The sequence below is a fragment of the Dryas octopetala genome, chromosome 1 (genome assembly GCF_963921425.1).
Source record: "Dryas octopetala chromosome 1, drDryOcto1.1, whole genome shotgun sequence".
NCBI classification, from domain to species: domain Eukaryota; kingdom Viridiplantae; phylum Streptophyta; class Magnoliopsida; order Rosales; family Rosaceae; genus Dryas; species Dryas octopetala.
This window is the reverse complement of record NC_141366.1, coordinates 28784236-28799630: the sequence shown is the minus strand read 5'-3', so window position 1 is coordinate 28799630 and position 15395 is coordinate 28784236. Positions and strand designations below refer to the sequence as shown.

Below are 15395 nucleotides of genomic sequence, written 5' to 3'. Positions count from 1 at the left end.
TCAATCACAAATTCTTTTTGCAGGATGTTCATTCTTTAACTAAAAAATAGACATGGGTATTTTTATGACATTTTGTCATTTTATGCCATTTTTTACAAGGTGTTCAACATGTTAGAGTATAAGGTTCTATATGTCAGAGTATAAAATTATTGTTCGAGGAACGGGAAGAGTTAAAACCCAAAATCTAACTGAGGAACGAGAACTCAAAATCATGAGAGTTAAAACCACATAATAGGTCTCGATTGATGATTTATATCCTAAATAATTAAATCATGCCAAGTTTAAGATCAAATGGTAAAAAAAAAAAAAAGTCAAAAAACATATGCATCTGTACTTAGTTAAAAACCAGATGTCCTGCAGTGAGAATTTCTATATATATGACTATCCACTAGTTTATATTTATTATAAATACTTAAAGTAATGTCGAAGAAAATTTGTAGTCCCCAAATTTTAAGGGTAACCTCCAAGTCATATTAGTGTTTGCCTATAAATAGGCATATTATTGAAGAAATGAAGTACCATCTTTCATTCATTCTCTCTTAGTCTAAGTATTCCTTAATTGCATCGATCCTCCCTCTCTTTATTTAGTTCTAAACTATCCAAATTTTCCAACAGAAGGTAAATTGTCAACAATTTTTCCTTACTTTTTCTTCTATTTTTGGGTGGGATGAACATCGATCAATTTGTGCGAAGTTGTATATGACTTGAGTAGTGTTGATTAATCTCAGTTTCATGTAATATATCGCAACAATCTTTCCCTCTGCCCTGAAAAAAAAAAAAAAAAAAAAAGAACTTATACCCTAAATAAATAATTAAATTAATATATACATACATAAATAAATATTGTTTTTCTAGATAGTCTAATGTTTTACTTTGTCAACATGCCAATCTAATTAATAATTATAATTCAACAACATAACATATATATTAGACTATCCAACAAGAAAATATTTTATATACATACACATATAAAAATTAGTTATGAATTAATTCTGATAGATTTTTGTTTTAATTGGAGCAATAAAATGAACGCATGCATGCATGGCAGTGACTAAGAAACTAACCTCCAAGGGTATTGCAGACCATGAGTGGACCTGAATTTTGGTGATGGAATCCGCAGAATGGTTTCCGGTCGAAGAACCAAGGTGGCAAACCACGCAGAGCTGCTCTAGAATAAGTTGTAACAGTTTGGTTGCCTTCAACACTTGGATCAATAGAACTAAAGAAAAACACGTGAGGGGATTCACATAAATCATTGGACGGCCTCCTGGTGTTGAACATGTAGTGTGGTACGTGGCCCAAATGTCTCGAAGGGTCTCCGTAAAACACTCCGAGGCATGATCGATGAGATGGAGAAAGACCAGTTTCTTGGTCTGTGGTAGCATATCGTCTGTTGAAGGAGACGAGAATGGCCGAGTTTTGCAGGCTTCATGAGGTGGTTGATGGAGTCTATACGGTGTCAAGGTGGTGGAGGAAAAGGAGAGGAGACTGTGGATGAGCTGATAGAAGACCTGATATGTCACCATGGAGATCGATCTGTAATTACAAACACCAAAGCAAGGCCTCATAATTTTTAATAGAAGAGGAAAATTTTTTAAGTTAAACATTTCTCTCGAGCTAATTTCTCTTGCCACAATAAATTACAGAAAGATTTTTGAAAAAGAATATTAAAGATGTCATGAACTCTTCTTTACAATTTTTTTTTTATCTAGATTTGAATTTTTATAATAAACATATAATGGTTGGAAATTAAAGACCATAATTAATTAAAGGCTTAATTATTGATTTACCACTCAATACTGTAACTCATTCTCACATTGCCACTTGAAAGATTTTTTGTCCCAGATTACCACCTGTAACTTACATCCGTGTCCCATTTTACCTTGTTCCGTCAACAACTCTGTTAAAAATGCTGACATGGCCATTAATACTGATGTGGGACGCTGGATGTGTACCACATGTCACATCTTTGCTTTTATTTTTGGATTTTTTTATTTTTCTATTTTTATAAACTTTAAAAATTAATTAAAAATAGCTGCAAACTTAGAAAAATACACGAAAAATTTCTACAGACTCGTCTTGACTAGCACTAATTTATTATAGGGTTAAATTACCAATTTGCCCTCTAAAATTTCCAAAAAAAATTGGAAAGTCTAAATTTATTTATAAAAAATTAAAATAAATTTCCCTCTATTAAATAAATTCTAGAATTTTCGTAACTCTTGGACGAATTCTCAAAAATATTACCAAAAGCCTATTTTAGAGAATTATTTCGAGACTTTACATAAATTCAAGAATTTTTCTAGAATTTATTTTATAGAGGGAAATTTTTTTTCCTCTAAGACCGAGGGGTCTTTTGGGTAGCAAGTGTTCATAAGAAAGGTATGGTTAGTTTTTAGAAGACTAATGGTGTAGACCTCGTATTTTTTAGAGTTCTGGAGATTATCTTATGAATTTCTAAAGAGTCTAAAGTATTTTAATTTTCTAGAAATAAGTTTGGACTTCCTAAATTTTCTTGAAATTTTTAGAGGAAAAATTGGTATTTTTACTTCATATTAAATTAGTACTAGTCAAGACGAGTTCGTAGGAATTTTCTGTGTATTTTTTTTTAGTTCGGAGCTATTTTTAATTAATTTTCAAAGTTTATAAAAATAGGAAAATCAAAAAATCAAAAAATACAAGAACATATGTGACACGTGGCGCACATCCAAAGCGTCACGTCAGCATTAACAGCCAAGTCAGCATTTTTAACAGTGTTGTTGACGGAACAAGGTAAAATGTGACACGAATGTAAGTTATAGGTAGTAATCTAGGACAAAAAAACTTTCATGTGGCAATGTGGGAATGAGTTACAGTTTTGGGTAGTAAACCAATAATTAAGCCTTGATTAAAATACAACATTCTATATATAATTGAATTGAGAGGAAATCTTCTATAAGTATAAGAAAGATGAAATTGCAAGATTTTAATAGGTATTTTGGAATCCAATGACTTATATTTTTCATGTTTTATTTATACTCACATTTCTCATATTTATAAGAATATTTTTTTTATTGAATTTAAAGAATTTTCTTATAAGCATGAGACATGTGAGCATGCATAAACTTTAAAAAGATAAGCAACTGCACCTCTTAATTACTCCCTTTACCTAAGATTATTTTGGCCCAATTCTTGTTCTTTAGTTAATATATAGTATTAAATATTAATTAAAGTTTTGTTCGGACCTATAAAATTGGTTTTATATAATTAATTTGTTCCATAATGACGTATTCACGAGCAGTGACGAATCCAGTTATCATGCCAATTTTTTTTTTTATTTAACAACCCATCCCAAATTAATATAACTTCATCTCATACTAGTTTCAAAACCTAGATTCTCCGTGTAACACGAGAAAGGTGTGAATCATGACATGCATAGCAAACCACATACATAATGAAATATAAAAACGGAAATTGCAAAAGTTGGAAGTGGCTTGGTATAGCATATATATTTTTTTTTTCTATAAGTTAATATTAATTAATTAGTATCCTGAATATGTATATATATATATATATTTTTTTTTTTTGTGTCTAGTAGTGAAAAAGAAATTCAAGTTAAGTACTGCTTGTACAAAATGTTCTCACAAAACAGCAAAAAGATTATTTTTTTCAATAAACAAACCAGTTAGTATTTTGTTGTAGAAATTAAGGTGATAATTACCTGGTGAAACCCTTTTTCTTGAGTTAGAGGAACTCCCAAATCAGCTAAATATGAGTGTAAAATAAAATCGCTGACCCACAAGCGTGGATATCTATCAATACACCCATCCCACTTTGTTGCCAATGCTGCATGCCATGCACTAATGGGTAGCTCAAAGCATAACCAGCACCACCAAATGCCATGTCAAACGAAAATTCACACTACTACAAAATGGGCTATTTTTGGCGGACAATGCTGGCTAATTAACTCCGTTCGCTATAAATGCTCAAGAAGTCTTGGCGGAGCCTTTAGTCCGCTAGGTTTGCTCTAATGTGGCAGATTAAACTACCATAAAAAAGATGCCATGGCGGTTTTATCGGACAAGAATAGTTAAGTGGGATAGGTCCTAGCCTAATTCCATGTAACTAGGAGTGGGCACGGTGCGGTTCGGCTTGGTTCACCCCCGAAACCGTGCGCCGCACCGGACGTTCCTATACGGTGCAGTTCGGTGCTAAAAACCGGAAAGGAAGGAGAAAAACCAAACCAAACCAAACCATTAAAGTGCGGTGCGGTTTGGTTCGGTTTGGTTCTCTACTACGGTTCTGGGTTTAATAAGTTATTATTTATATTGGCATTTTTGGGGAGATTGAGATTTCGTTTGGGGTTTGGGCAAATTTGGGTTAGAAATTATAACTATATATAAGATTATATATAGCTATTATAGAGTAATGAGTATAGTATATATATAACTATATACTACTATAGTATATATTAGTATACTACTATAATTATATATTACTTATATAGTTATATATAACTATTGTAGTATGTATACAACTATATACTAAGTTACTAACTATATAGTTATATATAACTAACTATACTAAGTTTATATATAACTCTATATGTATAAAACATTATTATATAGACTATAGACTATAGAGTATATAGCAATAGAATATACTAATTTTATTATATAAGATATAACTAAAATTATATACTAAAACATTATTATATATATAATATTAAACTCATAGGGTTATATAAAATATATTTTAGGGTCAAAAATAAAAATGTATAAAATGTGTTTAAAAATGTATAAAATGTGTACAAAAATGTATAAAATGTGCATAAAAATATATAATTATATTTTTTAAAAATTACACGGTTTGGTTTGGTTTGGTTCAGGTAAAATGAGCATGAAACCAAAACCGGAACCATCCATATACGGTTTGGTTCGGTTTTCTCTTACGGTGTTGACTTTTTGGTCAACTCGGTGTTTTTTCGATTTTTTTACGGTTGGTTTGGTTCGGTGTTTCGGTGCGCCGGTTATTATGCCCACCCCTACATGTAACTCTATGCCACTTCCCCTCATTTCATTTCTTCTTCTTCTTCTTTCCTTGCCGCGAATACAGGTGTGCATCTTCTTCTTCAATCTTCTGTTTTTCTTCTTTTCTTCTTCTTCTTTTTTCCGCGCGTCTTCTTATTCTACTCCTTCTCAGCCACAACTCTTTCATTATTCTTCCTCTTATTTTTTTTTACTTCTGTTCTTGGTGTAATTTGCAAATAGGGTGCAGTAGCTAGGTTGATTTTTCAGCCTTGGGACTTGATGTCAGCCTTTGGAACTCAATTTTGTTCAACAGCTAGGTTGATTTTTCAGTTCAAAATGTTTGGGTCTAATCTGATTTCTCATTTTTTATTTAAATTTAAAATTTGGTTTGTGTTTTATTTTTGCAAGCCAACCCACGGATTTCTTTTGGTGTAGCAGATCTGATTCTCGAAAATTTGATTTGGTTGAGGATTTTGATTTGGCAACTAGCTAGGTTTTTCTATAACCATGGTTGTTTTTAATTTTTTCTTTTTGGTGTTTGTATGTTAATGTGTTGATATATTATAGTTAGAAATTTGTAGATATTTGTCAGAGAAATATGTTAAAATATGTTAGTTATGTTAGATATGTTAGAAATTATTTATGCTTGATTTAATTGATATATATATATATATGTATATCTTAGATTTGCGTTCATTTCGTGCATTGCATGTTAGTAGTAGCGGGACCACCATAAATGAGGTGTTTTGTAGTAGTGGTGGTTGGAAAAAGTTATGGGTTCTTTTGTTTTAGCTTGCCGAGAGGGTGCAGGGTTCTTGGTATTTTTGGTGTTTTTCAAATATAATTGTATTTAATTTATTTTTTGAAGATATTATATGATTATGGCGGATATATTCATCATGAATTAGTATTTTCAGATATTATATTACTTTTCATATCGGTTTGGTCCGATGCGGATAGTAAATGCGCTGGCGGTTTCATCCGATGCAAATACTTTTTCTGTTGGATTTAAATCCTCATGCCTTGTCAGCACAATTTCCTGGCAGATTTAGTGACCTATCCACCAAGAATATAGTCTTTTCCTTGTGCCTTCAAACCCGTTGGACACCTTTTCGCCAGTGCTAAGCAATCTTGGCGGATTTTGCATTTTTTCTGCCAGGAACCCCATTTTGTTGGCGAATTGGGACCTCCATAAATGAAGTGTTTTGTAGTAGTATCGTCCCTAACTCAATCTGTTTATAATCGTGTCGTATTCAAGTTAACCCATAAATCTCGTGAACTAAAACTTAAACAAAATTTCTTTTATTTTTAAACTAAAGTAATTACTTATGCATTACCTTAAAAAAAAATATTTAATCATAATACTAAAAGAACCATATACAAATAAGTCATGATTATACGTACAATAGATCATATAATACATATTACAAAATGAGAAAAACTATTCATTAATTTTCTTCATATAATACTAGTTATACGTGTTTAGTGTGTCATAATTGTGTTACAATGCATGACACTAACTCGACCCTTTTATTATTCGTGTTTAGCGGGTAGTGTCATATTCGTGTTCGTATCAATAAATGGCCAACTTAAACCCACTAACTTTGTGTCAGGCTCGAATCATGTTATCGTGTCGTATCAAAATTTTCCAACCCTACTAAAAAATACATGTAGCTTATATAAGTTGGATTAATGGAGAGTCAAGCAGAATATTGGATATTCCCATTTTTCACCACTTCCCCACAGGGCTGGCCTAAGCATGGGCGGTAGGGGCGACCGCCTAGGGCCCGGCTTCTAGGGGGCCCAATATTTTTTTTATATATATATTATATAAAAAAATTATTAAAATAAAAATCTGATAGAAACCTATAGAAGTATCTGCATTAATAAAAGGCCTAACTTCTTTAAAGGCCCAATTTAACTAAATCAAAAAAATTATTTATATTTTAATTTTTAAATAGAATATCAAAATTCAGATAATTAACTTTTTTGTTAAACAAAATACAATGCTTTAGTTCTAGAAAGTAGGAAAATATCGTTTTTGTGATCTCTCTCTCTCTCTCTCTCTCTCTCTCTCTCTCTCTCTCTCTCTCTCTCTCTCTCTCTCTTCTCTTTCAGTCCCTTGTGTAGTCGCCTACTCCATCTTCTATCTTCAAGCTTTGATTCTTTCTCTCAAATCTCAATTTGGGAGTTCGCTTTCTCACATCCTCTCCAAGTCTTCATTCATTCCTCTCCCTCATTCTGGAAATCTCAATTCTCAAATTAGGTTTTCAAAGAAATTAGGGTTTAAAGTTTAAAAAAAAAATCCAAAGGGTACTTTTTTTTCCCCTTTTGTGTACTGCTATTTGTATTTGTGATATGTTTGGTTAATTGGTTGCCATAAATTGAAATTTATGATTATGTGTTGAAAATGATATGGATTGGCAATCTTATGTATTGAAAAGAATATCTTTGAAAATCTTGAAGTTGAAAAGGTTAATTGAGGATTTTGCTTCTAAACATGCTAGAAAAAGGCATTTTCATTGAATTTTTGGTACTCATTACCCCGTTGTATTGTTTTCCAGGGGTGCATAGCTGCTTTTTTGACATGGTTGCTCACATTGGTAAAGAATCTGGAGATGATTGATGAGCTACATTGTTTGACAAGTCCAAAGGCCTTCCACTTTTATTACTTTTTGTTCAAAGCTTGTAAGTCCAAAAAGGCAAAGACCCTACAACTTTAATTGATTTTTGTTTCAGCTTGTACAAACTCTGATATTGTTTCATATATAATGAAAGTATCATTTTCATGCAAAAATAAATGAAAAAGACTTCTATAAAATTTTATAATTTTTCTTTTGTAAAATTAAGATTATATACAAAAGGGCCCATTTTTTCCCTAAGCCTCCCAAAAGTCAGGGCTGGCCTTGCTTTCCCATAATCCGAACAGAGGATAAAATTGTATTAGGATGGGTAGAGTGAAAGTGAATTAAGAACTTAGGTTCAAATATTTATATAATTAAGTATATCCCATAATTGATGTTCTTAAAGTCAACCAGATATTGATTAGATAAAAGTCAACATGTTGATAATTACCCTTTTCCCACATATATTTAATGGGTTTTGACTTATTATAATCTTAATTAATTTGTGCATTACAGCCTTAACTTTAAACTGTTCTTAAAATTTAAAATAATTGAAAAAAAAAAACCCCATTAGGATGGAAAGTCACATGAATTTAGCTTTTTTACTTGAGAGCAGTTTTGCTCACCTCCTTTAACTCAGGTGTATGCTTACCTCCCATCTAAAATGCTGCCATGTGTTTAAAAAATTAACCATGAGTATAATCTATTGTATTTAATGATTTATGATATTATAATGATGAGAGACAAAAATAAGTTGACAACTCTTTTCTACTTTTATCCTTATATTTTATTACTCAACTTTTTCCCACTTTTTTATTACCTATTAATTTTTATTTTCTCTTTTATTTAATTATTTCTAATAATTTTTGCTTCTTTTGATTTTTTGCTCTTCTCCAGTATGCCTCTAGTATCTAAAAAACCACATGCATTTAATATTTTTTGCTTTTTTTTTTTTCTCTTTTCTAGTATGCCTCCAGTACCCAAAAAACCACATCCAATTTTTTTGGGTCTTCTCATGTATACACCTTTTATCTACTTTTCTAATTAATTAAAAAAAATAATCCAACAACACATTTTTTTTTTGGCCTAAGAATTCTCCTTTCTTGTCTCATACATGACCTTTTCAGATCAAACAAATTCTTAGGTCAATCCAAGGTGTTGCAGCATTTGAAGAGAGAAGAATAGTTGCAACAACATTTTTTTTTTTTTTTGAACTCATGTAACTTTTTTATTGGATTTTCTATGTATGTAAATGAGTTGTTTTAGATTTTTGTTTGGCCAACATTTTAGATTAAACTTTGCAAATGAGTTTTTTGTTCGAATTGCAAATGTGTTGTTAGAATATTTTTATTTTTTAATTAATTAAAAAAATAGATAAATGTGTATACATGAGAAGACCCAAAAAAATGGATGTGATTTTTTGAATACTAGAGGCCTACTGGAGAAGAGCAAAAAAACAAAAGAAGTAAAAATTATTAGAAATAATTAAATAAAAGAGAAAAGAGAAATTAACAGGTGATAAAAAAAAGTTGAGTAATAAAAGATAAGGATAAAATAAGAAAGGAGTTGTCAAATTATTTTTCTCTCTCATTATTATAACATCATAAATAATTAAATACAATAGTTAACTCATGGTTAGTTTTTTAAACACGTGGCAGTATTTTAGATGGGAGGTGAGCATACACCTGAGTTAAAGGAGGTGAGCAAAACTGCTCTCTTTTTACTTCACAGAAATCACACAAAGATGCATATACTTGCATTGGAATGGGACAAAGGAAGCTGTTTTGACTCGTGCGACGTACGAAACCTATCTCGTTGAAATGAAACTTCCTCAAACAGTTCAAAACATACATAGAGTAATAGTTTACTTCTTTTCAAGGATTTTTTTTTGTTTAAAGGGAAAATTAGACTGAAGGGTCATTTATACCCGTATGTTGGTCAAAAGGCCATGTATTGTGCCAAATGACCGTTTGTCCATGTATTCTTCCTTAATAACCAAAGATCCCTTTAGGTGGTCCAGCCCATTTGTCTTTTCTGAAATTGAAGAGTTTGGCTTTATTGCTCAGATGATAAGTTTTGTACTGAAAGTAGTGCTCATCCATTGTCCACCAGTGTTTGTTTTCAGTGTTATTCATTGCTATCTAATCCTCCATCCTATCCATAATTCCTTCATATTCTTCCTCTGTTAAGTTATCCCACCATCTGGCATCTTCTTCACATCTGCTTCTTTGGTTGTCTCTATCTTGGTGATCCAGTCAAGGAAGATTTTCTATATGATTATTCATACGAAGTATGGGTGTTGGAGGAATTGTCTTTACACGCGTTCTTGTGTAGAAGTTCATGGTAGAGATTTGACAGATAAAGTTGAGCTATCTATCATCATACTTATCTTGTTGTGCAATATGTGCTCCTCTGTAGGCTTCAAGGTACGTACTTTGGACTGAATCTAATAAAATGAGGAAGTGGAGGTTGTATATACACTTTAAAAAGTTCGCCTGACTATCTTGCATATTGCTAGGTCTTCATGTATATTATCTAAAAACCATGTTGGTGGAATGCTGTGAAAATCTCACTAACAGTTCCATGTTCAAATTTGAAAGTCCATTCTTTAAAATCTTGCATGTTCAGTCTAACTACTACTACATTGAAATGTACTTCAGTTTGGTCACAAGTGCATTCTTCTTGTGTCTGATGAGTGCATATTAAAGACTTGTATATGACTATTATAACTCCTGGTTTAGGATTATTAATAGCATGAAATAACTACTATTGAATAGCTAGCTGTCTATGAATTTCTGCTAAGTTGTTCTGATTTATCATTTGCTGCTGGATATCTGGTGTCATCAGCTTCATTCGTTACTTTGCAAGTTCTTTCAAGAAAAATTTGTTTGTAGTAGTTCTTTCTATATCTTCTAAAGATATATTTATTCTTGGCTCATTAGTCAATTGACTAGTAGTTACCTCATCAAGTTCTTCAAAACTAAGTAGAACACCAAGTTCTATAGGCTTATTAGCCTCTTGTAAAGGCGTTATACTGCCTTTAATTATTTCATCTATAGATATCATTAGCTCAATAGCCTTTTGTTTAGTTCACTCAAAAGAGTTATTGCTCATGCTCATAAATGCTTGATTCTGCAAATTCAACATATGGAAATGTCTTAAAAGTTCTTTGTGGCTATTATCTAGCCCAAAAAGGTTTGTTTGTAAGGTTGAAAACTGGTTTTGTAACTGTTTTATAAAAAAGTTTTTTTGCAAAAAATATTGTTCTAATTCTCTTTCTAATTTTCTTGAATAGCTTTTACTAGACCAGTTTGAGAGTTACTCAAGCTCCAAAAATTGTCCAATAAAACATTTTCTTTTTTCATCTACTAAAGAATTTGTTGGATATTAAAACTTCGGATTTCTAACTACTTGAATACGAATAGTATTAAACATAAAATTTCTATTCTCTGGAAATCCAGCTATTGCTCTTACTATAATATTGTTATATGGATAACCACCAAACGCTCTTTAACTCGAGAATGATCCAAAGAAATCCATACCCTGTTGGATAATGCGTAAAAAAATATTAGCTAATTAATATGTTGTTTGAACCTTTAGTATCACATAAACCCTCTTCCTCTAATAGTATCAACAAATAAAACTTATCTTCGAGTTGCTTGTTTATTAGTCTTAATTTTATTATAATGAGAAAAAATATTTTGACAATTAGTTCTAATTGTAAATACTTCATTATGTAAAAATAAGGAAAATGATTCAATTTAATTAATTATTCCTAATATTTCTAAGTCAGTTGCTAGTAATCTAGTTTGTTGTTCTCCAAATTTACTCGAAACATATCTATAGATTTGTTCTTCAGATTTTGGGGATTTCGTATTATTCTTTTGATATACTATTCATGTCCATCCTATAGTTGAGTTATCTGTTTAAACTATTTTATAACTATTTTCTAAAGATAATGTTAAAGACTGTAATTTTATTATTTCATTTTTTATTTTTTGTACTAATTTATTATGTTCACTATTAAAACACCTTTGTCCAGTTTTACTATGAAGTACAACTATTTTTCTACCTAAGTTAGGAATATAATTTATAGCAGAATTTAATAATCCTAAGAATGCTTGTAACTGTTTTTTATCTTCTAATTTATCTTGAAATTCTAACATTTTCTTAGCTATATGCTCTTGTAATTGGATTGTTCCTAATTTAATATACATTTCTAAAAAATTTATGTCTTGTTTTCCTAATTCAATTTTGTTTTTACTAATGATAATACCATTATCAATAAATGTTTTCAAAATGATTCCTAGATGTTTCATATGTTCATTTTTTTTTTAACTATGTATAATAATATCATCTACATATACAATACAAAAAGATCGAATAACATTTCTTAAATGTTTGATCCATCTTTCTTTAAAAAATAGATGGAGTATTCTTTAATCCAAAGGGCATGACAAGTCATTCAAAATGTCCTTCTAGACAAGTATAAGTTGTCCACTCAATTGATTCTAGTGCTAATCTAATTTTGCCAAAATCCTGATTTACAGTCAAATTTGCTAAAATATTTATTATCTTGTATTTGATACTAATTATTTAGAGCAAAGTTTCTTATCGAGAGTGCCTCGAAAATTGTCGGTCTGAATACTGTGTAGAGTATGGTACAACAAGTATGGAACATCGCACACATCTCCTAAAGCTATAATGGCGGCTAGAACTCATGGACCTTTTTTTATAGCAGCAGAGTAACAAATAGAGAGACTCTATGAGAGAAAATAAACTCTAAAGATTAATATAAGGACTCGACTTAACAAGATAATCGTATATTTAACAGAAGTTTTTTCTCTGTTTTGGACTAAAAGTATTTTAGTTAAATCAGAAAATAAAAGCTTAAAAGAGAATGGAAACGGAGCTGCTTGGAATGATGCTTTGGTAATTGCTAGTCTTCACGTGATGCTTCTTGGAATATAGTTGATGTAGATAGTCAAAGGGCCTTATGGGGTTTTAAAACATTTTTGGCCTTTAGACCAAGTATGGCCATGTATAGGCGTTTAGACTAAGTATCCCAAAAAAAATTAGGTGTTGTACATGCCGTTTCAATTTTCTCTCAACTCTTAGACTAATACCTTAATGCTTTTGATTTTTGACTAAGGTCCAAAAATATTGTCCATATGTTTTTATTTAAAAAATGTCTAATATTATCTGAAAATTAATGATATTTAAATCTTAATATTATCCTAGTTTTATATTATCTTAATATTATAATATTATATTATCATAATATTATGATATTATCCTAAAATTAATTGTGGGATTTAAATTATATAAATATAATAAAAATGCATCAGTTCACAAAATATAAAATAATCAAACAAGGAGAAAAAAATTCTTTATTGTTACATTTCAATTGTACCAATCGATCGATGGTTTGTCGGCATTTATGTTATGGTTAACATCGGGATCTAGGCGTGAATGAGGTGAAAAGATAAGGATTTACCCTCAAAACTTGGGGAAGGAAGTAGCATGGCCGAGCGATCAGCGGCAGGAACCTAGCGTTTCGGATCAGGTATGCAATGCGCACCTGATCGAATACATACATACATATATATATATATATACCAACCCAGGTATTGGTACAATTAAAATGTACTTATATATATAAACCTAGGTATTGGTACAATTGAAATGTACCTATATATATACTTTTTTGATATTTGTATAATTTAAACGAATATTATATTTTATTATTTTAAATTATAAAACATAAAAACTAGATAATCTTGAATGTTTTAATTAAAAAATAGGCTAACAGATATTATCTTTTATAATTTTTAAAATTAATTCATATTAATTATCTTAATTTTAAGAGATAATATGAGTTAGAATTTTTAAAAAGTCTATTTTTTGGACCTTAGCCGAAAAAATTGGATTTAATTAATCTAAATTCTTATATGATTTTAGTCTGAATAACCCTTCAAAATTAGAACTACTTTTAATCAAGGAATAAAATTTCGAGTTTCGAGGAAATTTCAAAGATTTTTAAATTTCGACAAAATTAGACGGAAATGACTGAAATTGCTATCAAAATACGAAAATTTTGAATGAAATTTTACCATATGTTTATTTAACATATTATCTACTAAATTGATAAAAAAATATTGAATAAATCAAATTATATAGTAGGTTTCATGTGATATAAGGTGAATAAATGCGCGCTGAAACAAATACTGTTAAATAAAATTAGTATATTCTTTATATTCTATAATCTATACATTAAATTCTATATACTCTATATATCCTAATACTATTTATACTCTGTAATCTATATACTAAACTCATATACTTTATAATTTATACTCTATATTGTTTATGATATGGTATAAGATATTAGGGTTTAGGTCTTTTAGGTTATTTTTAATTATTTTTTATATAGAAATATATTAGAGTTTAGAGTTTAAAAATAACTAAACGAAATCTCAAAAGAGTCAAACGAAACCCTAAACTTTTTTTTTCTTTCCAATTGCCCAAACGCCCCAAATTCCAATAAACCCTTAACCTTTTATTTTTTTTCTTAACAATTGTTCGATTTAAAAATATAATATAATTTTTATAAGTTGGATTATAACTTTTTCTAATCTTTAAATGAAAAGATAAGGAATATTATTATTTGTTCATATTACTAACTTACTATATACTTTTATGTTGACCAAATATGGCCATAACCTATGTGCTGCCAAAACTGTCAAAGATCAACACACACCAATTTTGGCCATCACCTCTAGTGGATCAACACGTACCACCAACTTTGGCTATCTGAAGTGTTGGTCAAAGATTACCAACTCTTTTTTTTCTTTCCTTCCTTTTCCTTCCCTTCCCGTGACTCTCTCTTCTCTCTTCTTCTCCCAGCCCATCTCTTTTCTTCCCTCAGCCCATCTCTCTTCTTCCCTCTCTTTTCTCTCTCCTAACCCAGTCGTGCTCATCTCTTCCTCCTGCTTCCTTCCTCCTCCTTTTCCTCCTCTCCTCCCCGATCGCTTCTCCCTCCCTCCCTGTTGGTTGGGTTTATTATGAACTGTTTTTTACAGTTTTGCTGGGTTTGGACAGAGAAGGAGAAAACAGACAGAGCAACAGTGAGCGAAATTTCTGAAATTTCGACAAATTTCGGCGAAATTTTTATGAAATCTGAATGAATACTTGTTAAAATTTCTACACCTCTTAAAAACAAAATTTTATTCCTTGCTTCTAATTAGCTCAAAAAAATTTGGCCACCCTTATTTGGGTTCTAAACAGCACATTCCACATGGCAAGAATCAGTTAGAATCGTCTAGGCCAATTAAGATCTCTCAGCCCAAATTGGTAATAAGTCCACAAGCCCCTAAGGGCTAGAACACCAAGGTTCTAGAATCAGTTAAAATCGTCTAGGCCCATTAGACTTTCCATCCCAAATTGGTAATACTATTAGGTGCTAGAACATATGTCAACAAGATAAGAAAGATAAACAAATTGAGGACACCAAGTTGAACTCTCCTTTTAAACTCTAAAAGGAAAACAAAAGAAAAAACGAGTGTTTTTATAGGAAATGCTTTTGTAAATTTTTTTTTTATTTTTTTTTTGCTGTGTCAAAAGTACAAGTTCTTTTTACAAACTCTTGAAAGTGCGTCTTTACCTATTAAGTACTTCTTTAGGAACCACAAAAAATGACCTAGAAAATAACCTAAAGGGAAAAATTTACAAACATGACACATATTTTGATGGTTGTTTCATT

At 30.6% G+C, this 15395-nt stretch overlaps 1 pseudogene; it reads right to left on the bottom strand.

Moving 5' to 3' along the window:
- Window positions 1-678: 678 nt before the first annotated feature.
- On the bottom strand, window positions 679-10699 carry LOC147299556 (uncharacterized; annotated as a pseudogene).
- Between the last annotated feature and the right edge of the window lie 4696 nt (window positions 10700-15395).